This window comes from Podarcis pityusensis, assembly GCF_964106645.2.
Source record: "Podarcis pityusensis genome assembly, chromosome: 2".
In the NCBI taxonomy this organism is placed as follows: Eukaryota; Metazoa; Chordata; class Lepidosauria; order Squamata; family Lacertidae; genus Podarcis; species Podarcis pityusensis.
Genome location: NC_138029.1, coordinates 56715062 through 56728887, shown reverse-complemented (window position 1 = coordinate 56728887; position 13826 = coordinate 56715062). Strand labels below are relative to the sequence as shown.

General features: G+C 44.7%; 1 long non-coding RNA gene across 1 annotated transcript in view; it reads left to right on the top strand.

Annotated features, from left to right (window-relative positions):
• The window catches only part of LOC308472436, a 38254-nt gene that overhangs the window by 727 nt on the left and 23701 nt on the right, over positions 1-13826 (top strand). The window lies entirely within an intron of this gene.

Here is a 13826-nt window from a genome sequence, read left to right as displayed (position 1 = left end):
ATGAATTAAAGGGGGCTCATTTGGAATAAGAGGGCAGCCTTTGAGAGCGACTGGAAGTTTTCAATCAAGGGTGTTCCCATTTGTTGACTTATTTGCAACAGCCGCACAACTCCACTTATTGTTAGCCACTATGTTGCACCAAGTATTCAAAAGTTCTGTGGGCTCATAGGAATGCCCATCCTACTACAGTTGTACCTCAGGTTAAGAACTTAATTCGTTCTGGAGGTCCATTCTTAACCTGAAACTGTTCTTAACCTGAAGCACCACTTTAGCTAATGGGGCCTCCTGCTGCCGCCACACTGCTGCTGCGCGATTTCTGTTCTCATCCTGAAGCAAAGTTCTTAACCCAAGGTACTATTTCTGGGTTAGCAGAGTCTGTAACCTGAAGCGTCTGTAACCCAAGGTACCACTGTATTCTGATCACAATACATTTGTGCTGAACGATATATCTGTTATAAGTCCCACGGGTGTTGGGGTGGGGAAGCACTTCATGAAGACTGCATGGGAGGCCTGTTTCCATCTGGGTCTCAAATGGCCTTGTTTCTGGAGCCAGCCCAAGTGGTAACTTTGGGGAAAGCAAAAACATTTAATCAAGCAATGGATATTATGATCAGCATCTTCTTTGCAGCTGCTTGGGGTGCCTCAAATATAAACATTTAAATGTTGTTTTTATGTCACTCCACACTTTAAAAAATAATGAAGTGGTGTACAACGCAATGGAAAAATTTAAAATAAAACCAATACCTTTCCAGTACAACCATAAAACTAGCAAATCCTAAGCAAGCAGATTAAGAGCAAGCTGGTATTAATATCCTAACAAAGCAGGCCTGGCCTGGCCTAATCCTTTGTCCAGTTGAGAGATGAGAGCCATACACTGTGAGCTTGTTCACATCTTCCCCTTTGAAGATGAGATTAGATACCATTTTGTCAAATACAAAATCCACTTTGAATGTAAGAGAGTTATTTATACGTTTCATCAATCTTCTCACATGAAGATGTCTCAAAGCACTTACAAATCCATGAAAACCAAAACACCTTGATATTCAAAACCAAAATGCATCAAATAAAAATACAATAAAACAAAACCCCTAAAAATGCTCATCCACTAGTAATGGATGAATCCTACCAAACCTCTCCTCTCCTCCAGACTTGAAGATGAACACCTAAAACCAGGTCAGATATCACAGAGTATGTAACCAATTACCATGTTCAAGCATGTTCAGGCCCGAGTCCCTGTCAGAGAGAAAGGCAGGGTATAAATAAATATATACCGGTAATGTAATAACGTTCACTTGTTCACATAAATGAAGAGGGTATTTTTCTCTCCACTTAATTTTTGTACCTGCAAAAGCTACATTTCAGTGGCTGTGAACGGTTTTCTTATTATACTACAGGACATTTCACTTTCCTGGGCTTGCTGCAATCCAAACCAGCATGAGCAAAGCCACTGCTGCACCTCAGCACCACTGCTCACACCAGCCAGGTTGAAAGGAAGGGTGTGGCGGGGGGGGAACACCCCTTGCTGTGCCAGATCCCAGGGTGGTTCAGTGATGTTGCTGTCACATGATGGGAGGAGGGCTGGCTCAGGAGCCAGCCCTGCTCTCACCATCTCCATTTCCAATGGGGATGCTGCCAGCAGTGGCTTCCATTTGAGGAGGGACAACTGCAGTGCTCCTCACCAGCTGAGCCAGGCAGGTCTGGCTAAACCCCCTTCAGTATGATGGATTGTGTCTGTGTGTGCAGATGGCTCTGTTAGGCAGGGCAAAAGTTGGCATTGATGTTCCTTCGATACTACTACTAATAATAATAATAATTTATTAGTTATACTCTGCCCATCTGGCTGGGTTTGTTCAGTTTCTGTTAATTGATTCTCATGGGAAACTTGCAGATTCTGGCTTCACACAATTAACTCAAGGCAGTGTCAATTTACTCTTGGAAGAAAGCCAAGGTCTGCTTGGCCTAGAAACTACTTACTCTGATTGGTTAACGACCAGCACTCAACTCTGTTATCTAGGATTGCTAGCACAGTGTGATGTTAGGTGTGTTAGGAGAAGGAGTTAGAAGTGCTGTGTATGGTTATGAGAGAGAGAGAGAAAGAAAGGATTTATTTTGCTTTGATTTGTATGCAGAAACTCTGCTGGTTTTATTTTCCCTTTTAATAAATCCTGTAAATAGTTATTCTGAGTCTAGCTGACTAGTCATTACCGCCGCAACTAGCTTCCTCGCTGTGCAGGAAAACTCTGCTACGTTTGGGCTAAAGCCAATAGGGCTATGCCTGACACTTCAAAGTTCCATGAGGTTATGGGCCCAGTGCAGCCAGCCTGAGTTGCGGTGGTGTCAGCATCAACGGTGTTGGTTCCAGTAGTTCCAGAAGTTGTTGTTCCTGTTGGTGCAGCAGATGGACACTGGCTGGTTCCTGACTGTTGTGAGCTGGTGACGCAGTGGACACAAGGACAACAGCTGCAGCGTGTGAGTGCTGGGTGCTGTGGTTCCTGTTTTCTCTCTCGGTGGTCGTGAGTAGCTGGTTCCGGGTTCCAGGGACATCGCTCTCAAGATGGCCTCACAACCAGTTCAGATGGCTTTTGAGCGTCTGAATGACTCCAATTACTTGCTGTGGTCGGAACGCATGCAGGCAGTGCTGCAGAGGGATCGTCTCTGGCAAGTGGTGAGTAAGTTTCCTGCAAAGCCTGATGATGAAGACCTCGATAAAGACCAAAGAGCAAGGGCCACAATTGTCTTGGGGCTGGAAGATTCCCAGTTGCCGTATGTGAGGGGAATCAAGACAGCTAGAGGTGTGTGGCAAGCACTTAAAGAACTCCATGTGCGTGAGACAGCAGTTTCCAAGCTGTTCATTCGCAAGGCATTGTACAAGGCAATGTTACAGCCTGGGGTTACAATGCAGGAACACCTACACAGTTTACAGTTAAAGTTTGCTGCGCTACAGGAAAGAGACTGTGCGTTAGACCAGCAGGAGAAGGTGGCTATTATTTTGAGTTCTCTCCCGGAAAGCTGGGATAATTTAGTTTTGTCTCTAGAAGGCATACAGGAGCATGATTTATCAGTCAGTTACGTTACTGGGCGTTTGATTGAAGAATGGCAGAAGAGGCAAGAAAGGTCGTTGGCTGCAGAGGCTTCTACTGGCGGGCGGTTTGGAAGGAGTTCTCATGCCGTGCCAGAGGTGAAGCAAAAGCAGCGTACTGGTGAGGAGTCAGCGTTTGCTGTTAGGCGTTGTTTCCGATGTGGGTCTTCAGCGCATCTAAAACGACAATGTCCGGAGTTGGTCAAGTCTCAGTTGCCGGTGCAGGAGCAGAGACGAGATCAGCAGCAGCAGCAGCAGCGTAAAAAGAAATTCTTCAAACAAAAACAGTCGGCTCAGCTGGTGACCGCCGAGGTCAAGATTGCTGATGAGAAACAAGCTGTCTGGGTGGTCGATTCTGGAGCGTCTCGGCACATCGTAAATTCAGATGAATTGTTTGTTTCCAAGAACTCAGCACAGCGCAGCCAGGTGGCTCTAGCAGACGGAAGTACTTCCGAAGTGATTTCGGGGGGTGCAGTTTTTGTTCCTTGTCTTCGTGAATGCCTGCAAAATGTACTTTGTGTGCCTTCATTAAGGAGCAATCTGATGTCTGTAGATTGTTTACTAAAAGCTGGGTTTAAAGTGTATTTTGAAGGAGACAGTTGCATTATTAAGAAGGCTGGTGAGATTTTAGGCACTGCTAAGTCAGAGGGAGGCTTGTTTTGGCTTAAAGCAGGATCTCAAGTTGCAGCAGTAGTCAGTAAATCTCAGCCTGCAGTGAATAACAAAGCTATACATGACAACTGTGTGCACTTATTGCATAGGAAAATGGGGCATGCTTGCTGGAAAAGTGTACTAAAAATGTCTGAATTGGCTGATGGGGGTAATTTAAAGAGTTGTAACAAGTACCTTGATTGTAATGTTTGTAAAAAGGTTAAAACCCACAGAGTCTCTTACCCCAGAAGTGACAGAGTTAGTGAGTCACCGCTACAGCTGGTTCACATGGACGTAATTGGTCCATTTGCTGTAAGCAGGGGTGGAGCGCGCTTTTCACTAACAATTGTGGATGACGCCACGCGTTACTCTTGGGTTTTTCCCATGAAGAATAAGGGTGACGTGTTCACTAAGTTTAAAGGCTGGGTGGCATCTGTGGAAAGATTGCTGTCCATTAAACTCAGAAGGATTCAGACAGACAGAGGTGGCGAATTTATGTCAAATGCCTTTAGAGATTGGTTACAAAAGGGTGGCATTGGGCATAGAAAAACGAACGTTTTTTCCCCAGAGGAGAATGGCGTTGCAGAGCGAAAAAACAGATCTTTACAAGATATGATGTTTGCCATGCTTGATGATGCTGATTTGCCCATGTCTTATTGGGGGGAGAGTATGCTCACCGCGTGTTATCTCCAAAATAGGCTCTTTCATCAAACAATAGGTACAACCCCGTACTTTAAATTGTTTCAGAAAAAACCTAAAATTGACCACTTGCATGTGTTTGGATCAAAAGCCTGGGTATTAATTCCGAAACAAATGAGAAAGAAGGGAGATCCTAAGACCAAACAGTTAGTGTTTGTGGGTTACCAGGAGCTGGGAAAAGGTTTCCGCTTTGCTGAAGGGACAAATGGCATTGTGATCTCCAGGAATGCCAGTTTTTGTGAACATAGTGGCTGGGAGAGACTACATGCCAATACTGAGGTTTGGTTTGAACCTTCCCAGGAGCTTCATGACTCTGAAGGTAGACACAGAGAATCAGAGTCTGAGGGGGAGGAAAGTTCAGATAAGAGCTCTCAAGAAAGTGGAATTAGCCAGAGACCAGTTGCTAAGCAACAAAAGAGAGGTCGTAGTTCTGAGGAGGAAAGTGGGTCAGAAGAAAAATTTTCTCCCAGAAGATCTAAAAGACAAAACAAAGGAGTGCCTCCGGTGCGTTTTTCTCCAGATACTGCAAATGTGTTTAGTGTAATTGCAGAACCCAAGAGTTTTCAGGAGGTGTTAAAGTTACCAAAAGAGGAGGCAGAGCTCTGGAAACAGGCAATGGAGGAAGAGATGTCCTCTCTGAATGAGCACAAGGTTTTTACACCAGTAGCAGAGCCTGAGGGGGCAAAGATTGTAGGCTGCAGGTGGGTGTACAAACTTAAACCTCTGGTGACAGGAGAGTACAAATACAAAGCTCGTTTAGTGGCTCAAGGATATTCTCAGAGGCCTGGAAAAGATTATGATGAAACTTTTTCCCCTACTGCTAAGGGGGACAGTGTAAGGCTGATTTTAACGCTTGGAGCAAAGAGAAAACTCCTGTTAAACCATTTTGATATCCAGACTGCATATTTACATGCATCAATATCAGAAGACCTGTATCTAGCCGAACCGCCTGGTTATGAGACAGGTTCCAATAGAGTGTTGAAATTAAACAAAGCTCTATATGGTCTCAAACAGGCTGCAAGATCTTGGAACAAATGTTTCCATGAGGCCTTAGTGTCATTTGGTTTCAAGCAGAGTACAGCTGACAATTGTGTTTATGTACGTGGTACAGGCAGTGATCAAGAGTTTTGTCTGATTTATGTAGATGATGTATTGTATGCCTGTAAAACAGATAAACAAACTAAAAGGTTTGCCAAGCAATTGTCCAGTAAGTTCAAAGTGAAGGACTTAGGCCCGGTTAGGACATATCTAGGGTTGGAAGTGTGCTGGGCCCAAGATGGCAGCTGCCTAATTAGTCAGCAGAACAAAGTTAAACAACTACTGACTACATACAGGATGCAGGATTGCAAAGGGGCAGCGGTGCCTATGGATCCAGGTTTCATAAAAACACTTCACATAGATGAGAGTCCTGAATTTGAACATCCTGATGTATATCACTCTGTAATTGGAAGTTTATTGTATCTAGCACAGTGGTCCAGACCTGATATTAGCTACGCAGTAGGCATATTAAGTAGATTGGTCTCAAAACCCACACTAAATGCCTGGAAAGGGGTAAAACAAGTTCTGAGATACCTCAAACAGACAATTGGCTATATGTTACAATTAAATTCTTCCGAGGACGAAATGTTGAGTTGCTACTGTGATAGTGACTGGGGAAATTTGCCAGATAGAAAATCTGTCACAGGATTAGTTATAATGGTCGGTGGAGCTTTAATCAGCTGGCGGTCACGCAAGCAAGACGTTGTAAGTGTGTCATCAACGGAATCGGAGTACGCCGCATTGAGTGAATTGTGCAACGAGGTGATTTATTTCAAGCATTTGTTAACAGATTTAAATGTAAATTGTGGAGAACCAGTACGAGTTTACATTGATAATCAAGCTTGTATAACCTTAAGTAAAACAGAGGGTTTCAAATCACGTTCCAAACATATCTCTGTAAAATACCAAAATGTACGTTGCTGTGTACAAGACAATATAATCACATGTACTTATGTATCAAGTGAAGAAAATGTAGCAGATGTATTAACTAAACCATTGGCAAAGATAAAGAACAAGCAAATGTGCAAGGGTTTAGGTTTGCTGGAAAAATAATCTCCTACATAGGTGGTTTTTGATGTTAATTGTCCAGCAGAATCTGTGAGGGGGTGTTCAGTTTCTGTTAATTGATTCTCATGGGAAACTTGCAGATTCTGGCTTCACACAATTAACTCAAGGCAGTGTCAATTTACTCTTGGAAGAAAGCCAAGGTCTGCTTGGCCTAGAAACTACTTACTCTGATTGGTTAACGACCAGCACTCAACTCTGTTATCTAGGATTGCTAGCACAGTGTGATGTTAGGTGTGTTAGGAGAAGGAGTTAGAAGTGCTGTGTATGGTTATGAGAGAGAGAGAGAAAGAAAGGATTTATTTTGCTTTGATTTGTATGCAGAAACTCTGCTGGTTTTATTTTCCCTTTTAATAAATCCTGTAAATAGTTATTCTGAGTCTAGCTGACTAGTCATTACCGCCGCAACTAGCTTCCTCGCTGTGCAGGAAAACTCTGCTACGTTTGGGCTAAAGCCAATAGGGCTATGCCTGACACTTCAAAGTTCCATGAGGGTTTCCCCAGCCACTCTGGGCAGCTTCCAACAGAATATTAAAATACAATAATCTATTAAACAGTAAAAGCTTCCCTAAACAGGGCTGCCTTCAGTCTGGTAGTTGTTTTTCTCTTTGACATCTGGTGGGAGGGCGTTCCACAGGGCAGGCGCCACTACCGAGAAGGCCCTCCTTTCTTACAATAATAGGAAAGAAAGACCTGTTATGCACTATGGCTGAGTGTTAGAGGCTATGCAAGATCATGCACTAATCTTTTCTGGATACTTACTGTCCTTATAATTTTCAAGTGAGCAAGACCAGAGATGTGGCACTCATCTCTAAAACCAATTAAGAAAATCGGAATTCAGGGTTTGGAAATCAGATATAATTCAGTTTGGGAGATGGAAGATGTAGACAGGGAGATTCGTTTTTAAAATAAGCCCTGTCTTCACTACTACAAAAGGAAGATCTGTTGAAGAAGTTTCTGTGAGGCTTTTTCTTATGGGACCAGATTAGTCACTTACACAGTGGTTTACACCAAAAGGAGAAGCAGGGCCGTCTTTAGCAGATGTGGCACCGAGGTGCAAATATCCGTCCAGCGCCCCCCCCCCCAATTACCACAGATCGTGTTGGGGTGGCCTTAGCTGCGCAATGCCAGCCATTTGGGGGGGGTGCAACTCTCCCTCATGCCGCTGCGGGAGAGCAATCCCCACAGAGGCTTGGGAGTGAAGTTGTGCCCCTTCCAAGCCTCCGTGGGAGGAGAGCGCAGCTTCCCTCCCAAGCCTCCTCGGGAGGAGAGTGATCCCCGCAGAGGCTTGGGAGGGAAGCTGCAAGACCGCCAGCCTTATGGTTGGCAGGGCGCAGCTGGCAGGCATGCAGAGAAAGGGGAGGCCGCCGGCAAAGCCGCACAGTTTCCCCACTTGCTGAGGTGCCCCTGAGAGGCCGGCGCCCTGGCGTGACGCACCACTAAGCCCTATGGGAAAGACGGCTCTGAGGAGAAGCATGAATCAATGCACCATAGAAAGCAGTACATTCCAACCATGGCACCCTGTCAAGGAGATCACTTGGTAAAGATGGTTACGACACAATGTTGATATTGACTGATAAGTGTAGAGAGCATACAAATAATGGAAATGTTTGTTTCTGTGAAGTTAGGTATCTGTAAAGCAAATATGTTTGTGTTGTGAGGTACTTGTTTTCACAAACTATTATTGCACAGGCAGCTCAACATTTATCATGACAGAGTCTCACTCAGTCACTTCGGAGTAGAGTTACACTGAGGCTTTTCTTTACAAACAGGCAGCTTTAGATACCTGGCCAATGTGCAACAAGTAGGGCTTGCCCCACTGTGTTTTCCAACTCATACAATTGGAAGGAATCCTGAATGCCATCTCGTCCAACCCCCTGCTCCACGCGTGAATTGCAGGACAGGATAAGGACATGAGAAGAACATGAGACAAAAGTCTATCTAGTTAGGGTGGTCGTATGTTGTTTTTTACAGAGCAATGTCCTGCATCTGAAGAACTGCCAGAGGATAGTCAGCCCTCAGTTTGAAGGGTTGCCTGGTCTAAGCCCAGATTGCAGATTAAAAGAAAAACTCACAAGGAGGGAGAGGAGGACCTTTTATAGTTGCCCATTGACGGGTAGCAACCTGGACAATGTTCAGGTCACCTAGTCACAGTCCAGGAGCGAAATGAGGCTTTATTACACCTGGGTCAAAGATCCAGTTTGGCACACACACCCCATGTGCATTTGTGTACACACACAGGCTGGGAGTCTCAATGGTGCCCCTCTGGAAGCTTCACCCGGGGTAAAAAAACATGGCTAGCCTCCCCCCCACCCCCTGTAGCTACGGCTCTCCACAGGCTTCCCAACTATAGTAAGATGCACTGCATTTCTATCAAAATTGTTGTTTGTTTCTAAATGTGCATTCCCTACATACAAATCAACCCCTTTATGCAGACCTGCATCATACTTTGTCCTCTCTTTTGGTGATGCTTTGGCAGCATTCTTTCCCAACAGGAGCCTTCTCTCGCTCGTGTTCCCCAGCAGCTGGTATTCAGAGAGGCCTCTTATGCTGGAGACAGTGCACAGCCATCATGACTAGTAACCATGGACGGACTTATCCTCCATGAATTTGTCTAATCCTCTTTTAAATGAAGCAGCTACAGCATCTGTGGCAGATGGCCATGCGGCCTCTCCTTGAATACCTCCAGTCAAGGAAAGCTCCCCACCTTTTGGGGAAGCCGCCTGTTCCGCTGCTGAACAGCTTGTTCTGTGAGGATGTTTCTCTTAACATTTAGCTGAAATCTGCTCCCCTGAAATTTCCAGCTGTTTTTTTTTTTTTCTAGCCCTAGAGGACAAATTCTGTTCCATCTTCTGAGTGTCATCCTTTTAGATCAGGAGTCACCAACCTTTCTGAAACATTTCGTGGTCACATTTCAAATTTTGAGATAGTGCTGGGCGTGCCAGCCACAAAATGGCTGCCATGGGGAGCATGGCATAAGATAAAATAGAGCAACAGCCACCTGCAAGAATTTTATACTTATCATGCCAGCATTACACACACACACACACACACACACACACACACACGTGGCCACATCACACTCACTCCGCACATTTTGTCCCATAATGTTCTTTCTAGAAGGGCTAAAGAAGTTCTTATTTTTTAAAGTAGAAAACTCAGAGGCCAAGGCATCTGTCTGGGGGCACGAAAGAAAGCCTTCAAAGGTGCTATGGTGCCCATGGGCACCATGCTGACAACCCGTTTTAGATATTTGAAGGCTGATGTCCCTTCACCACGGCAAGGCAGTGATCCATGAAGGGGGTGTTAAGGGATATGTCTCTTGAATTCTAAGGCAAAACAAAAAATCCTCGTAGTGAACACAAAAATGCACACGCACACACACACACACACACACACACACACAGAGAGAGAGAGAGAGATAGTCTCTCACTATGCTTAGCTTAAACTGCAGCACTCAGTTGATTTAGGACGAATCTGATGCATTGAATCCAAAAATCACATTGGTTTTGCTCAATCAGGTCAGGTTTTTGAGCTATGGCCACATGTCATTTTTTTACATTTTTGTTCACATGTACGCTTGTGTGGAGCAGAAATGGTAAGTGACAGATCCGGGCACCTCTACCATAACCTGAAGACTCAGGAAAGTGAGGAGTTTATGTTTTCAATGATCTCTTCCCATTCTGCTATGGAACAGTTGCTTGGCGCTGGGTGAGTCGTGGGATCCCAGAGGGCAGAATAACTTTGGAAGCGGGTTGTGGAAGTTCAAAACATCTGAGAAACACTGCCGCACACATCACGGGATCTGTCCATGAGTGGCTATAAAGCTGCCCTCAGAGAAGGAGAGCGAGTCCTTGGCAGGCAAACAATGTGCGACTGTCCAGAGAAGATGCGTCCCTGTTCATCTCTCCATGAGTATCACCAAGAGCCTTTCATGGCTTATAATACAAACAGTTTCGGAGGCTTCTGAAGTGGAGATAACATTTGCATTGGATTTCACCCATTTGTATCTTCTCTCCAAAGTCCTAAGATTGGCTCAGTCGGCACACATTAATTCTGTGTTTTGCTTTTTAATAGGTCTGAGACTGCATAGTAACATTTGACTTAAATGTCTGTGAGTAGCCCAAACCAGAGACATTTTCTCTCTTTTTAACCCAAGGCAGCCATTAAGGCTGCAATCTCCAATGGGCGCCTGCTTGGTCCATATTTGTATGCGCAGGTGGAAACATATTAATCCTTTCTTTTGCTTCCTGCTGGCTTCCCACTGTTAAATCCCTACCTCAGATTTAGGCACAACCAATAACAATACCCGCCCTGCCCCCCCCCCCCATTTAAAAGGCCATAGATAGTTTAATTAGTCAAAGACCTGGGAAAAGAATGTTTTGGACTGGTGCCTACAGATATGTAACAAATACAGAGGTAAGCCTCCCTGGGGAGAGCATTCCATAAGTGGGGAGCCACCACAGAAAAGGCCCGTTCTCGTGTTGCCACCTTCCGGACCTCTCAAGGACTCACACAAAGAATTTGCAGAAACAAGGAAAGAATATTGACTCGATGGTAGGATTTAAATAAACATTCACAATTTTATGGATAGGGAACAAATATTATAACAAAGGGAAAATATGATATATTGTAAAAAAACAGCAAAATACAATGGAGAGGATAACAAATCAGAAATGGAAGTTGAGGGAAGTCAAAAGTGAGGCAGGGGGATATGTTATACAAACTGTATGTTATGGATAGAAGTATATTTGTGATGAGAAAAAAGAAAATTATAAAAATTATATTAAAAAAGGACTCACACAAAGAAGGGCCTCAGATGATGACTGCAGGGTCCAGGTCAGTTCATATGGGGAAAGGTGGTCCTTGAGGCCTTGCGGTCTTGCAGCGCTTTGAATTGGGCCTGGAAATTAATTGGTAGCCAGTTGGACTAGGATTGGTGTGAAATGCTCAAACCATCTTGCCCCCAGTGAGCAACCTGGCTGCTGAATTCTGCACCAGTTGAAGTTTCTGAAACATCTTCAGAGGCAGCCCCACATACAACCAATAATTTGTAATAAATTTGTTGTCTGCATTTTTTCAGTTGATTTAGGACGAATCTGATGCGCTGAATCCAAAAATCACATTGGTTTTGCTCAATCAGGTCAGGTTTTTGAGCTATGGCCACATGTCGTTTTTTTACATTTTTGTTCACATGTACGCTTGTGTGGAGCATTTAGAAGAAGTTGGTGGGGGTAAAATGCCACGTCGAATAATTGTTTTGATTGGAAATGATTATTTTAATGACAAGAAGTATTCAGGTCCGATAGTTCTGGGTGATTATGTCGAAAAGGGATCAGTTTGAAGTCATAAAACCTCTGTTTTTTCTCGGAAGAGAAGGACTTGGTGTACTATGCAGATATTGCGCAGCTTCTGCTCAAGCTTGGAGTGCCACGGTACAAACCCAAAGATTGGAGACTGCTCATTGACAGCAGCAAGCGATCACTGAAATGTGTTCTGCTACACAATGGCAACCAGTTTGCCTCTATACCCCTGGCTCCCTCGAGTACACTGAAGGAGAACTATGAAGCGGTGAAGTATGTGCTGGAGAAAATTGGTTATGATCAGCATAAGTGGTTTATTTGTGTTGACCTGAAGATGGTGAACTTTTTGTTGGGACAACAGTCTGGCTTCACCAAGTACTCATGTTTTCTGTGCATGTGGGATAGTAGGGACCGTACTCAGCATTACACAAAGAAGGACTGGCCTGTGCGGGAGGAACTGGTGCCTTGCAAAGAAAGGAACGTCATCAACGACCCTCTGGTGGACAGAGACAGAATACTCTTCCCACCGCTGCACATCAAGCTCGGCTTAATCAAGCAGTTCACCAAGGCTCTGGACAAGGATGGTGACTGCTTCACTTACTTGTGCCAGACTTTTCCAGGATTGACCATGGAGAAGTTGAAAGCTGGCATCTTTCACGGTCCTCAGATCCGTCATCTCATCAGACATCCAGAGTTCAGAAACTCAATGAACGAAGTGGAACTGGAAGCGTGGAAGGCATTTGTTCTGGTAGTGAAGAACTTTCTTGGCAACAATAAGGCCAGAAACTATGCAGAACTTGTCAACAACATGCTGACTGCTTTCATAAACCTGGGCTGCAACATGAGCGTCAAGATGCACTACCTATTTTCACATATGGACCAGTTTCCTGAGAACCTGGGTTCAATGAGTGATGAGCAGGGGGAGAGATTCCATCAGGACATGAAAGAGATGGAGACCAGGTATCAGGGTCGCTGGGACGCAGTCATGATGGCTGACTACTGTTGGACTCTGAAGAGAGACCTCCCTGCCGCTGAGCATTCCAGGAGTTCCAAGAAACGGAAGTTCAAGCCCTGAAGTTTGAAAAATGGTGAAGCAACATGCAATTTACGTGTACTTACCTTTATCAATGCCCACCATTCAGTTTACAGTAAACCTGACCTGATGGGGAGAAACAGATGCCATTTCCTGATTCAGCAGTGCAAAAATACCCTAAATCAGTTGTAGAAATCTAGACAACATTCAAAAAGTAAAAAATTGTTGCCCAGTGATAATCTAACCCAGTAGTTACCAGAGCATTCCTATCTGGATTGAGCTTCAGTTTGTTGGCTCTTATCCAGTCCATTACCGAGGCAAGACAAAAGTCTAGCCCACCCACTGCCTCACCTGCAGATGTAAAGGAGAAGTAGACCTGTGTGTCATCAGCATATTGCTGACAGTGTGTACTCCAAAATGATGGATGACCTCACTCACGCAGTTAAACAGCATGGGGGATAAAACAAAACTCTGAGGAACCCCACAGTGAAGAGTCAAAGAACACTTACCAAGCATCAGCCTCTGGAAATGACTGTCCGAGTTGGACCAGAACCACTGCAAAGTGGTGCTGCCCATTCCTAACTCTGACAGCTGCTCCAGGATACCATGATAAATGGTATTGAAAGCCACTGAGGGGTTGAGGAGACAGGGACACATTTCCCCTGTGGCTCTCCTAACAGAGGTCACCATACAGGGTGACCAAAGCAGTTTCTGTGTCAAAAACAGGCCTAAACCCCAATTAAAATGAATCTAAAACATCTGTTTCCTCCAAGAGCACCTTGATCTGGACCATGGCTCAAGAATCTTGCCCAAGAAGGGGAGATTGGCACCTGGCCAGTAATGACTTAGATTTTCCAAATCCAGGGAGGGTTTCTTGAGGAGTGGTTTTACCACTGCCTCCTTCAAGAAGAATGAACTCTGATGAACCACAGCAACTCCCCCTGCCCTGCCCTCTACC